General features: G+C 42.7%; 1 long non-coding RNA gene across 1 annotated transcript; it reads right to left on the reverse strand.

The window, feature by feature from the left end:
• Positions 1 to 9,579: 9,579 nt before the first annotated feature.
• LOC123180043 (uncharacterized) lies at positions 9,580 to 13,225 on the reverse strand. Its single transcript, XR_006490678.1, has 5 exons — positions 12,542 to 13,225; positions 11,835 to 11,946; positions 11,536 to 11,618; positions 10,960 to 11,026; positions 9,580 to 9,874 (listed from the first exon to the last, which is right to left on the reverse strand). It is a non-coding gene; the product is annotated as an uncharacterized lncRNA (long non-coding RNA).
• Positions 13,226 to 14,143: the final 918 nt, after the last annotated feature.

Genomic DNA, 14,143 nt, shown 5'->3' on the forward strand with positions numbered 1-14,143 from the left:
AAACGACGGAAAAGGTGAAGACAATGCAAAGTTGAAGAATCTGAACAACTGAGGAATTTCAAAAACTGAGGAAAACTCAAATTGAAGATTTTCAACTTTTGGTGGTGGCGTGACCCACCGTATAAGAATGATGATTTCAGACACCGCGTACAATTGTCGTAGGGTTCTGAGAATCAAATTCTTCGTTAATTTCTTCACACTTAGAGTGTTAGTCTTCATTGATTGAAGAAAAATGTTTCTTCATGTGTTGCACATCTAAGTCATCAACTTTGCATAAGTGTTAGGATGAGTGTCCTTTTCAAAGAACATTCGAAGATTCTAAGATATTTAGCTCACATTGCAACTTGCTAAATCTCTTCTCATCCAAGGGCTTTGTGAAGATATCGGCTAGCTGTTCTTCAGTCTTCACATGCTCAATAGAAATGTCGCCCTTCAACACATGATCACGAAGAAAATGATGACGAATCTAAATGTGCTTTATCTTCGAGTGCTGAACTGGGTTGTGAGCAATCTTGATGGCACTCTCATTGTCACAGAAGAGAGGCACATTCTTCATGTTGACGCCATAGTCCTTGAGAGTTTGCTTCATCCACAGCAATTGAGCACAGCAAGAACCAGCAGCAATGTACTCAGTTTCAGCAGTAGACAGTGATACGCAGTTCTGTTTCTTCGAGGACCAACAGACCAAGGATCGTCCAAGGAAATGACATGTGCCAGATGTTGACTTGCGGTCCACACGATCACCAGCATAGTCAGAGTCAGAATATCCAATGAGATCAAAAGCTGAGCCCTTGGGGTACCATAATCCAAGTGTTGGTGTGTGAGCTAGATATCGAAGAATATGCTTCACAGCCTTATGGTGTGATTCCTTCGGTGTAGCTTGAAATCAGGCACACATGCAAACACTAAGCATTATATCTGGCCTAGATGCACATAAGTACAATAAAGAACCAATCATGGAGCGGTATACCTTATGATCGAAGTCAATACCATTTTCATCAGTGCACAGATGGCCATTTGTGGGCATAGGAATTTTGACACCTTTGCAATCTTGCATGCCGAATCTCCTCAGTACATCCTTGAGGTATTTCTCCTGAGATATGAATATGCCATTGCGCTGTTGACGAATTTGAAGACCTAAGAAGAATTTCAACTCTCCCATCATAGACATTTGATATTCTTCACTCATCATATAGGCAAATTCATCACTATAACGTTGGTCAGTACAGCCAAAGATAATATCATCAACATATATTTGACACACAAACAGTTCACCATCATAAGATTTAGTGAAAAGAGTAGGGTCGAGTGAACCGGGTTTGAAGCCTTTCTTCATGAGGAATTCCTTCAAAGTATCATACCACGCCCGTGGGGCCTGCTTGAGGTCATAGAGGGCCTTGTTGAGTCTGAAGACTTTGTCAGGATGCTTAGGATCTTCAAAACCTGGGGGTTGAGCAACATATACTTCTTCCTCAAGCTTACCATTGAGGAATGCACTTTTCACATCCATTTGATATAAAGTGATATCATGATGGTTAGCATAAGCAAGTAATATGCGAATAGCCTCAAGTCTAGCAACAGGTGCAAAAGTTTCATCGAAATCAATTCCTTCAACCTGTGTGTAGCCTTGAGCTACTAGTCGTGCCTTATTCCTCACCACAAGGCCATTTTCATCTTGCTTGTTGCGGTAGATCCACTTTGTGCCAATGATATTGTGCTTGCGAGGATCTGGACGTTTAACCAGTTCCCAGACGTTGTTGAGCTCAAATTGATGTAATTCTTCTTGCATGGCCTGAATCCACTCGGGCTCCAGAAATGCTTCATCTACCTTAGTGGGCTCTGTGATAGAAATAAAAGCATAGTGCCCAAAAAAGTTAGATAAATGTGAAGCTTTTGAGCGTGTGAGAGGACCTGGTGCTTCAATGTCATCGATGATCTTTTCAACTTGCACTTCTTTTGCAACGCGAGGATGGGCAGGTTGTCGTCGAGGAATTTGATCAGCATTTTCTACAGCACCATTTTCTTCAGCATTTTCTTCAGGTGCATTAGCTCGACGTTCTTCATGTTCTGGAATGAATTCTTCAGCAGATTCTTCGGTAGGAATGACATCCTCAGTAGCCTTGAACTTGATAGTTTCCTCAGGTGTTGGTTCATCTATCACAGAAGGTAGGTGCTCTCTTTGCGAGCCATTAGTTTCATCGAACCGCACATCTACAGTTTCAACAACCTTGTCAAGAACGTTGTTGAAGACTCAGTAGGTGTGCGAATCCTTTCCGTAACCAAGCATGAAACCTTCATGTGCTTTTGGTGCAAATTTTGCATTGTGATGAGGATCTCTAATCCAACATTTAGCACCGAAGACTTTGAAATAACTCACATTGGGTTTCTTGTCAATGAGGAGTTCATAGGCAGTCTTCTTGAAGAATTTGTGAAGATATACCATGTTGATGATGTGGCACGCAGTATAAATTGCCTCAATCCAGAAGTGACGAGGCGTCTTGTACTCATCAAGCATAGTGCGAGCCATCTCAACAAGAGTTCTGTTCTTGCGCTCCACGACGCCATTCTGCTGAGGAGTATAAGGAGCAGATAACTCATGAGTAATACCAAGTTCATCAAGATAGTCATCAAGACCAGAGTTCTTGAACTCAGTTCCATTGTCACTCCTGATGTGCTTGATCTTCACACCAAAGTTGGTTGAAGCCCTTGAGGAAAATCGTTTGAAGACTTCCTGCACTTCATGTTTGTAAGTGACAATATGTACCCAAGTGTAACGAGAGTAATCATCAACAATAACAAAGCCATAGAGAGATGCATCATTTGTGACTGCTGAGTAATGATTAGGACTGAAGAGATCCATGTGAAGCAATTCAAATGGGCGAGTGGTAGTCATGATAGTCTTCGCTGGATGCTTGGCCTTGGTCATCTTTCCAGCTTCACAAGCTCCACACAAGTGATCCTTGAGGAATTTGACATTCTCAATGCCAATGATATGCTTCTTCTTCGCAAGCGTGTGCAAATTCCTCATGCCTGCATGACCAAGTCATCGATGCCATAGCCAGCCTTCTGAAGCTTTTGCAAGTAGGCACACGGCTGGTTGCAGTCCTGTAGAGAAATCAACAATATACAAGTCTCCTCTCCTAAAGCCTTCGAAGACTTTGGAATTGTCAGCTTCCATAACCACAACACAATGATACTTGCCAAAGACAACAACCATATCAAGATCGCAAAGCATTGAGACAGACATGAGGTTGTATCCTAAGGATTCGACAAGCATGACTTTGTCCATGTGTCGATCCTTTGTGATCGCAACCTTACCTAGACCCAATACCTGACTTTTGCCTTTGTCAACGAAGATGATATGCTTCAGATGAGATGGAGATAAGGGAGCATCCATCAATAGATTCTTGTCACCAGTCATGTGATTTGTACATCCACTATCGAGGACCCACTCAATGGCTTTGGGTCGATCATCCTGCAGATGAATTAGTGCAGCTTACGAACTTCATATACTTCATATGTGAAGAATATGACATCACAATTCATCAGATCAATTTCATCAAGCAATGCAACAGTTAAAGCAGTATGAGGACGTGAGAAATGAAAGTTCATTTCTTCATGATTAGCCTGCGTCCTTTCAGACACTTTTCAGGTCTCCAACAAATTCTTCAGACGTTCACGCACGTCTGGAGACCTGACCCTGCAGAAGAGATTAGTTCTTTTTCTTCACCACCCACATCTGAAGGGGTGGCAAAGAGTTCATCACTCTGCGAGCTCCATACGAGAAAGGTGGCATAGAAGCCAATCCATTTCGTTTCACATAAGAGGGGTTAGGGTAAGCATATGAATAAGCAGAGAAATTCTTCGAGGACTTATGAACATAATGATTAGAAGAATAATGCTCATATTCATAGCCCTTAGCTCTTCCCTGCGAAACAGAGTTGTTAGCACGATGATATTCATATGAGGACTTTAATCCTTTTGAGGAATTTGATCCACGTGAGGAATTTGGTCCGTATGAGGACTTGGATCCATATGAAGAATTTGGTTCATATGAAGAATTTGATCTAGGGTTCCTATTCTTCACAGGTGGTGTCATGAGGACATTCACCTGAAGACTTTCAAGGCACCTTTTGGGAACCCAAATTTTCTTCATAGGGGAACCGTTCCTGCAGTTAGTGCCAACATATCTAGCAAATACTTCACCATTCTGATTTTTGAACAGTTTATAGTTGGAGTCAAATGACTCATCAGAAGAGTGAGGAGATTCACATGTAAAGCCAGATAGATTAGATGGATCAACTGGAGGTCCCTTTGCAGCAACCCATGAGGTTTTGGGGTACTGCTCAGGCTTCCAATATGTACCATCAGCATTGAGTTTCCTCTCAAAGGCAATACCCTCTTTCCTAGGGTTCCTGTTGAGGATCTGCTTTTTAAGCACATCACAAAGAGTCTGATGCCCTTTGAGGCTTTTGTACATGCCTGTCATGTACAATTCCTTCAGCCCTGCACCGTCAGTGATACTAGCAATGTCCTCAGATGAGGAATTAGTGACAGCAGAGGCAGGTGAAGAATTTGTAACATTAGAAGCATTTGAACATTCAGGTGAAGAATTAGCAGATTCACGTTCAATGCATTTCAAACATGGAGGAACAAATTCTTCCTGAGAAGCGTTGATTTGTTGAGCAAGTAATGAATCGCGCTCCTTCTGAAGATCTTCATAACTCACTCTTAACTTCTCAAGATCTTGCTTTCTTTGAAGAAATTCATAAGAAAGCTTCTCATGATCAGATAAGAGAGTGTTATGATGACCTTGAAGGTTGTCAAACCTAGTCTGAAGTCTCTGAAGATTTTCAGTCAAGGTTTTAGTGTGATCCATTTCTTTACCCAACATATCATCACTTTTGTCTAGCATGTTTTGAACCTTTTCAAAAGCCCTTTGTTGTTTCACAGCAATCTTAGCAAGTTTAGAGTAGCTGGGCTTGAGGTTTTCATCAGATTCATTCTCACTAGATTCAGAGGAGGTATATTTGAGTACCTTGGCACCCTTTGCCATGAAGCAATAGGTGGGAGCGTATTCATCATTGCCTTCATCAACCTTGTTGGTGAAGCCATTTTCTTCAGAGTTGAAGATAGACTTGCTGACGAATGCAGTAGTGAGAGCTAGACTCGCTACTCCAGACTCGGACTCCTCAGATGCCTCCTCTTCCTCATGTTCCTCAGGTTCAGCTTCAGAGTCCATTTCCTTGCCAATGAATGCCCGAGCCTTCTTGGAGCTGCTCTTCTTGTGAGATGAAGACTTTGACGATTTTGATGATGAAGATTTTGAGGATTTCTTCTTTTTCTTCACATCGTCAGAACTGTAATCCTTGTATTTCTTCTTCTTTGATTCCTTTTCCCACTGAGGACAATCTTGAATGTAGTGTCCAGGTTTCTTGCATTTGTGACAAAGCCTCTTCTTGTAGTCACTGGATGAGGAATCATTGCTCCTTGAGGATCTTCCAAAGCGACCACGTCTTGAGAACTTTTGAAATTTCTTCACGAGCAGTGCTAGTTCCTGGCTCAGTTCTTCAGGATCACCAAGGCTGCTACCAGAGTCTTCATCTTTAGACTCAGAAACTGCCTTGGCCTTCAGTGCACGTGATCTGCCATAGCTCGAACCATAGAGGTCTCTCTTTTCAGCAAGCTGGAACTCATGAGTATTTAGCCTCTCGAGGATATCAGCGGGATCAAGTGACTTGTAATCAGCACGTTCTTGTATCATCAATGCCAGAGTATCAAATGAGGAATCAAGCGATCTCAACAATTTCTTCACCGCCTCATGGTCGGTGATGTCAGTGGCACCAAGCGCTTTAAGCTCATTTGAGATGTCAGTGAGGTGATCGAAGGTTTGTTGAACATTTTCATTGTCGAGTCTTTTGAAGCGGTTGAAGAGATTGCGAAGAACATCAACTCGAGAGTCACGCTGAGTTGAGACTCCTTCATTGACTTTGGATAGCCTATCCCAGATAAGTTTAGCAGTTTCCAAAGCACTCACTCTTCCATACTGTCCTTTGCTCAGATGGCCACATATGATATTCTTCGCTTGAGAGTCGAGTTGCTTGAATCTCTTCACATCAGCAGCATTCAGAGAAGGTGTGACTGAGGGAACACCATTTTCCACAACATACCAGAGATCGTTATCAATTGCCTCAAGATGCATTCGCATCTTATTCTTCCAGTAGGGGTAGTCCATCCCATCGAAGGTAGGACACCCAGCAGAGACCTTGATCATACCTGCGGTCGACATAACTAAAACTCTAGGCGGTTAAACCAAAATCACACAGAACAAGGGAGTACCTTGCTCTGATACCAATTGAAAGTGCGTTATATCGACTAGAGGGGGTGAATAGGCGATTTTTATGAATTCTTCACTTAGGAATTTGCAGGTGAGGAAATTCCTTAGCGAAGAACTACTTGCAGCGGAATAAGTACTCAGAAGTAAACATAACAGAACACAAGCATGGTCATCATGATGAAATGAAGACAGGCACAGAGTACTGAAAGCGTAAACACAGGATAACACAGGATGAAGACAAACAGACTGAAGAAATTGAACTGAGGAAATTGAGAAAGTCTTCAGTCAAAGTCTTCAAACACAGATATGACAAGCATACAACACAGTAATGAGGAAATGAAAGAGTTGAGGAAATAGAACCAGTAGGCTTGGTGAAGACAATGATTTGTTAGACCAGTTCCAACTGTTGTCTCAGTTGTACATCTGGTTGGAGCGGCTAGGTATTTAAACCTGAGGACACACAGTACCGGACACACAGTCCTCACCGTATTCTCCTTGAGCTAAGGTCACACAGACCTCGCCCAATCACTCGTGGTAAGTCCTCAGGTGACTTCCGAACCTTCACAAACTCGGTCACTCGGCGATCCACAATTCCTCTTGGATGCTCTAGACCATGACACCTAACCGTCTGGAAGAAGCACAGTCTTCAAAGGTAACAAGCGTCGGATCCACGCAGGATCAATCTCTTCAGTGATGCTCAATCACTTTGGGTTTGTAGGTGTTTGGGTTTGGGTTTTTCCTCACTCGATGATTTTCGCTCAAAGTCCTCGGAGGATGGGATGCTCTCAAATGACAAGTGTCGGTTTCTCTCGGAGCAGCCAACCAGCTAGTGGTTGTAGGGGGGCGGTTATTTATAGCCTAGGGAGCAGCCCGACATGATAAGACATAAATGCCCTTCAATGATATGACCGTTTGGTGGGTAGATATTTTGGGACAGCTGGCGCATAGCACAGCAACGGTCGGAAATTTGAGTATCAAATTCCTCAGGGCTATCATGTTCCTCACTGTGTAGGCAATCCGCACTGGCAAATTCCTAACTCCTCAGTCAGAACAAATTCCTCAGAGACCAGAAGAACTTCGTCTCTGTCACTGAAGAATATGACTGAACTGTATGAGATTTCCAATGGCTTCACTCGAAGGGATTGGTAGGTGTAGGATTTTGAGTTGAGCATCACTTGGAAACTTTTCCTTAGTATTTCCTCGACCCCCTTTAACAGTACGGTGTTTCCTATGACTCAAGAAAGATAAAATGAAACTACGAAAACAAAAGTCTTCACGCTTCATGTTCCTCGAATGAATACCAAGTCTTCAAGGTCACACCAATTTCTTCACTTTCAAAGTCTTCAGAAATCCGAAGTCTTCAGTCGAAGAACTTCATTTTTAGGGGTCGACTTTCTCTGTAAATATCAAACTCCTCATAGACTTATAGACCTGTGTACACTCATAAACTCATTAGTCTCTTAAACTATAAGTCTTCAATACACCAAAATCACTAAGGGGCACTAGATGCACTTACAAGCCCCAAGGTTGGTGTTAATTGTGGTCTCTTTCCTCTTACTATTTTACATGGACAACCTCAACCTTCTTTCCCCCGATCGCATTCACTATTTTGACCGTAGTGCTACTATCAACCCGTGTATCAGTCCTATTTGTTTCACTATTTGTTGCAAACAATATGAAATCAGAGGCTCGTTCTCAGTATTTAATAATGATAACATCTTTTATTCATCTAAATTCCCAATGTTGATGTCAAATGTGCCTTTTTGCGTGGACAAACTCCTTCTTTCTTTTGATCAATTCACCGTGGACCAATTATTAGTATCAACTATCAACCAATGTGTTACATGTGTTTGTTGTGACATCTGAAATTAGGTGCACCCAACCGACGCGAGAAAACTGCCAATCTATTGATCTTCAATCATGGCAGACAACGAACACCAGAAATAATAAAAATTACATCCAGATCTGTAGACCACCTAACGGTGACTACAAGCACTGAAGCGAGCTGAAGGCGCACCACCGTCATTGCCCCTCCCTCGCCGGAGCTGGGCAAAACTTGTTGTAGTAGACTTTTCTTAATAACATACTTGATATTTCATTTTAATTTTTCAAGAATATAAGCATTTATCAAATAAAAATTTAGTTGTACATTTTGAACATTGCAACTTTAGTCCTATCTTATCTATAGTTTGACACAAATTTTATACAACTCTTGGATTATGATTAATGTCCTTATAGGAAAACAATCTCTTCTGTTTGAACTATATTGAACTTAGATGATGAACTTCACAATAAGTAATAAAAGATTCTGTCACAGTATCGTGTATACTATAGAGACAATGATAAAACTCCTACCTAACAACCACACCACCCTGAAGTCGCTCCCACCGCGGCTCGAGGGAGAAACCGTAGCCGCTGCAACTACCTTCCACCGCTCCTCCTCGTCTCGACTGCTATAGGGTGAAGCCCGGGTCAGCCCTAGGAAGGCAGCATAGGTGTGTGAAATGGTATCAGACGGTGCGACGGCTTCTCCAGGCGGTAGATCATGGTGACACGATGGCTCCCAGGCGGAGCGGCAAAGCACGCAACAGCTTACACTATGGGGATCTCTTGAGGGGAGCCAGCTAGGACACGCCGCTCACCTCAGATGTGTGTGGTGGTCTGGCCTTATATCAGTTCACAAGGAAAGGGCGGCAGTTTGTGGCTTGTGGTAGTGCTATCTCATTCGAGATGTGGATTGCGGTGGCCACCGATGGGTCTTTGTGAGTGTTAGCCGCTCCAGATCGAGTACCTACTGTCGACGGCTCGTTCTCGCAAGGTTGTGTGCTATAGTCAGAAGGCTCCTTGGTGGATTTTGGTGATTCTCACTTTGACACTACACCATGACCAAAGAATAGGGGTCAGAACATCTGCCGGGAAAAGTAGCCATTGGAGGCAGTCAAACTGCCGGGAAAGTTTTTTGCCGGCAATTACAAACCGCCCTTGAAAGTCCCGTCGGGGAAAGTAATTCCCGGCAGTTAGTGTGAACCCCGGCAGATGCTCTGCCCTTCATATTCCTACCATTGCCGGCAGTTAGAATTATTACCGGCATACTGCTCTTCCCCGGCAGGCTGACAATTCAGGGCAGTTAGAAGATTTCCCGGCAGCTCTTCTGCCTGGATTTGAGTTCGCTGCAGCCACACAAGTCTCCCATACATGTATTTCAACAGCTATTATCTAAAGTCCATTTTGTGCCATGTATATATAAAACACACATGCATGCATATACTTATGAGCAATCCATCATCCATAGATTCACAAGTCTCCATCCATACATAATCCATACATATATAGGTTCACAAGTCCAGGACAGCCAAAAGCACAACCATCCATCAGGTCTAAATGCATACAGTTGTAGGTTCATAAGTCAAAGTATTACATCATAGAAAAAAGTGCAAAATAGGTTTTAGGTAGAAACATATCCCAGCAGAAGATCCTTTTAGCCTCACCAAACACACCTCTTGAAACTTGTGAATGCAAAGGCATTATGCTGGTGACCTGTAAAGAAAAAGGTAATGGCCAAATAGATCAGCTCGGAAGAACACATCTTCCAAACATAGAAGTTGCATGGGTTGAAAAAGAAAATCAACTCATCCAAACGAAAAGACACATGTGTGTTAACCTGTACTTTGGATTGCACAAGGCATAGAAAGAATGTGTGGATGTACTCATATGAACAGATTGTGCACTATGTATGAATCATCAGGAAAATCAATGTAACCTATCACTATAAATATATACCAATTGTCATCTTTTGGTGTAGTATAATTTCTCTTGATTGCTGTGAAGTAAACAAAACATTCAAAAACAGGGGCGAAGTGCAAAATCAGAACTTAGGCCCTCGATGTCATTCAAAATTAGAAAGCAAACTTTATAATATATATCACGTTGGTAGTGCAATTGTTTGAATAACTACATTCTATCAAAAAGTGATTTTCACTGTAACTCAAAAGTAATACATTCTAGTGCTAGAAGAAATTGCAGAAAAGGAAACTATATTACAGAAAAAACGGCGACTAAATAAACAGATGGGTTTTAGGGTAAATAACCAGATGGTTGGTTGAGGCCTTGAGGGTGATCCCCAAGCTAGTAACTGGTCAAGTTTATTGAGTAGCCAGTAGGATAGTCACTAGTAATACTAGTCAGGAGTCAGGATTACTATTACGTGCAAAATTGGGGCCCTAATAATTTGGGATAGTCATCAATAGTTATGAGAATGTATACCAAGTGAACAGCCCACTGATTAAGTTTGCACTTGGTTTCAGGAAAAGAGTTTGCAGGCACATAAATGTCTGTGGAAAGTTTAAGTAGTAGCTGCAGAATTATTTAAGAAACAAGAAACAGAGTTGCTGGTTGTGATTCAGAATAGAAGGACTTAAGCATATGTTTGAAAGTAGGCACATTTTTTATCTACTGGGAAAACCAAAAAAAGTACTAGTTGCTAAGGAGGAAATAAGAAACTTGTAGGTTCCTACTTTCAAGCACATGCTTCATTCAGAAAAATAATAAGTCATCAGTATGTGAAAGGAGAAACATATCTTTTCTTTAGTATAATATTCCAAAATTCTAAGAAGATACAATACCTTCTAGCTGTGGGAACTGCTATGGGCTGCCATGGTTGCTTCTGCATAACTTTACGAACACCCCAATCTGCAAACATAGGATTATCAACAGGAAGCAATTTGAGAAACCTACAATTGCTGAAATAGACATGATTAGAAAGAAGTTTAAAATATCTACAAGGTCATGCAATAGATCGCCCGAGAGCATTGGCCATGGTCCTCACATTCCCATAAGGGCATTGCAAAATAGCATCATTTTTCATCACCATGTTAGCTACAACTTCAGAACATTGAGAACCATGGTCGGCGAGTCCCCTGGAAAGGCCTTATTAAGCAGCTCTAGCAATATGTTAAAACTCTTATCACTCCAACCCCAAGAAATTTGGTGTGGATTAATCTAACTACAAAGTGTAGCTTTGAGAAGCTTGTGCACCCGGGATAAAGTTTGGCATCTGCATCATCTAATAATTGGTGAAAAGCCTCTATATTTAGATCACTTCCATCTTCCCTTAGGTCACCATCATTCCCACCATCGTCCCCAACTTAACCGAATTCATGCCCTATATCTTGGAGCATTTCTGGTATCAAATCAAGTACCTCAAATATGTCCTCATCTTCAACCTCATCATTTTGAAACTCTTGTCCATTATGGTTTGCTTGTACTAAATTTCGACCCTTGCCTAAATATTGCAAGCCAACACAAATCAGTATTTTTTTTACAGAACCAAGGCATTGAAATCATAATTACAAACCAAAGCAACCTTCCAAGTATTCGAAATATAGTCAAACAATTACCATGTAACGATAGAAACAAATCACGAGATATTCAAAATATAGTCAAAAGAAACCACACAGTGATATATAAAAATCAAATTATCAGTTATGATAAGACTCACAAAAGGCTGCAAGGGCACTTCTTCGGTTATTGATGGTTGCAGCTTGATACTTCTTCCCTTGCCAACTTTGATCTCAAAACTTGTCTTTCAAGATCAGTTTAGGCTGGTTAACCTGCAAACCATCCAAACATAATTAGCATGGGTGAAGAATAATCAACAATTATCCTGCAATTATCTATCCAATATCTATTTTTTGTTAGCCTATTCTATCTGTGTGTTCATCATGCAGCTCATCCTACTTAACACTACCTTCAGGAAGGCCTAGGACTTGGTTAACCAGAATATGGCATACATGTTGGTAACAAGTTTAATTTTCAGTTTTATTCCTTTAATCCTGACATGCATACTGGCATATGTAGGTCGTATATTACTTCATCTGCACTATACTCCTTGTTGTGGAATTTACATAACTAAGTATTTATGAGATCACAATAGAGGTTTTGTGAGTTGTATATTTCTGTTGCCAACAGTTGCTTATTCTTTTCTATATGTGCAAGCATGATCTGCTGCAAATTCTCTTTGCATATTGTTGTTGCATAAACAGATGAGAAGGTTTAGATCTTCTCTTACTAGTTAGTCAGAAACCTGTTATTTGGAGCATATCAATGCCAGGCTGCTAGATCTGAAGGCTAATGTGACAATTTGCTAGATAATTTGATAGAGCGCAATAGAGAATGATCTTACAAAACATGGCTTTAAATGCATACCTGTAAAGACCGACCAAAAAAGAAAAGAGCTCAGTTGCAGCCTCTATGTGCGACTGAGGCTAGCTGTTGCTGCTGCTGCTGCTTCAGTTGACGAACACAAGTTGAAGCCGTGGCAGAGGGCAGAACAGAGGAGCAGCAGCAACAGACGAACAGCAGTGGCAGTTGCACCAGGTGGTAGCACGAACGAACAGAGGAGCTGTCACACCGGGCTGCACTGTGAGGCGAAGCAGGGGCGGGGATAGGGATTGGGGAATGGGGTGGCGGCGCTGGACTGGGGATGCTGGTGCGGCGTGGAAGGAGATGGGGATGGGAGGCGGCGGCTCAGGGTGAGGGATGCCGGTGCAGTGTGGATGGGGATTGGCGGCGGCGTGTCTCGGAAGTGTGGGTGGGGCAGCGCGAGTACGAGATTTGGTGGCGTCCGGCTCTACGAGTACAAGATTTGGGGGCGGCGGTGCTGGGTAGAGGCGTGCATGGGGAGGGCGACGGCAGGGTGATGAAGGGGATGGAAGCGGGGTGGCAAGGATGCGGGTGAGCCGCCGGCGGCGATAGGCTGGGCGGGCGGCAAGGACGCTTGACGCGGGCGAGTCGGCGGCGGCGCTAGGGTTGCCGGCCTCGAAGGCGAGATGCAGTGCGGCGGCTTACGAGGAGGGAGGGAGAGTGGCGGAGGAGATATGTGGATAAGGGAAAAGATAAGGCCGCGTGGGCTTCCAGTGCCTTCTAATTTTTCGCTCTCCCACGACTGCGCGCGTTTTCTTGGGCCATCCTCGCCAACTTGGTTACCAGCAGCCCATTTGCCCTCAACTAGAGTTCGCGGCAATTGGGCTGACCTCGAAGAGGCCGGCAGTTATTCTGCCTGTCTATAACTACCGTTCCCGGCAGTTAACTTGACTGACATAGTCTTGCCCGGCAAATAGAGCATTCCCGGCAGTTAATTGCCTCCAATACTGGATCATTCCAGGCAGTTAATTGCCCCTAAACTTTGGTCATGGTGTAGTGTGACCAGTTTGCCTTCGGTTGTGAAATGCAGTCAATGGACGATGGCTTGACACAGAGAATATGTTTGTGCAACAGCGGTGGTGGGATTTCTAGTCCAGCGCATGTAGCTGTTGGGATTACGGAAAAGTGATGGCGACAACACATGATTGACTCCGATTTGATGGTTCTTCTTAAGTACCTGGTCTCGAGCTCCAGTGTGAAAACCATAGGTCTGATCCGAGTGGATTATACCTGAGAAAGGCGATGTGTTTGCGTCGTTACCTTGTACAAAGCATTGCTTGGATATGCTTGGACTTGTTTTCTAGGTTGAAAACCTAGAATGGCCTCTGGTGGTTGGATGTTGTGGTGACGGCGCTTGCGGTTTCAAACATGATTTGTGTGAATATGGTCATTATAGTAGTTTGTCAATTATTGTTTTCATCGCTTTGGTGATTTTTCTTTTACTTCACTTAGGTAAAGTTTTGGTCCGACGTGTTTTCTGCATGTGTGCATTGGTGTTGGCTGTGTCCATTCTAACTATGCAGAGCCCAGGTGTGTGTTTATTGTGTTTGTATCTATTTTATGCTTCATTTTAGTCAATAAAATCTGTCCTTCGTAAAAAATAAA

Source organism: Triticum aestivum, chromosome 1D (assembly GCF_018294505.1).
Source record: "Triticum aestivum cultivar Chinese Spring chromosome 1D, IWGSC CS RefSeq v2.1, whole genome shotgun sequence".
In the NCBI taxonomy this organism is placed as follows: Eukaryota; Viridiplantae; Streptophyta; class Magnoliopsida; order Poales; family Poaceae; genus Triticum; species Triticum aestivum.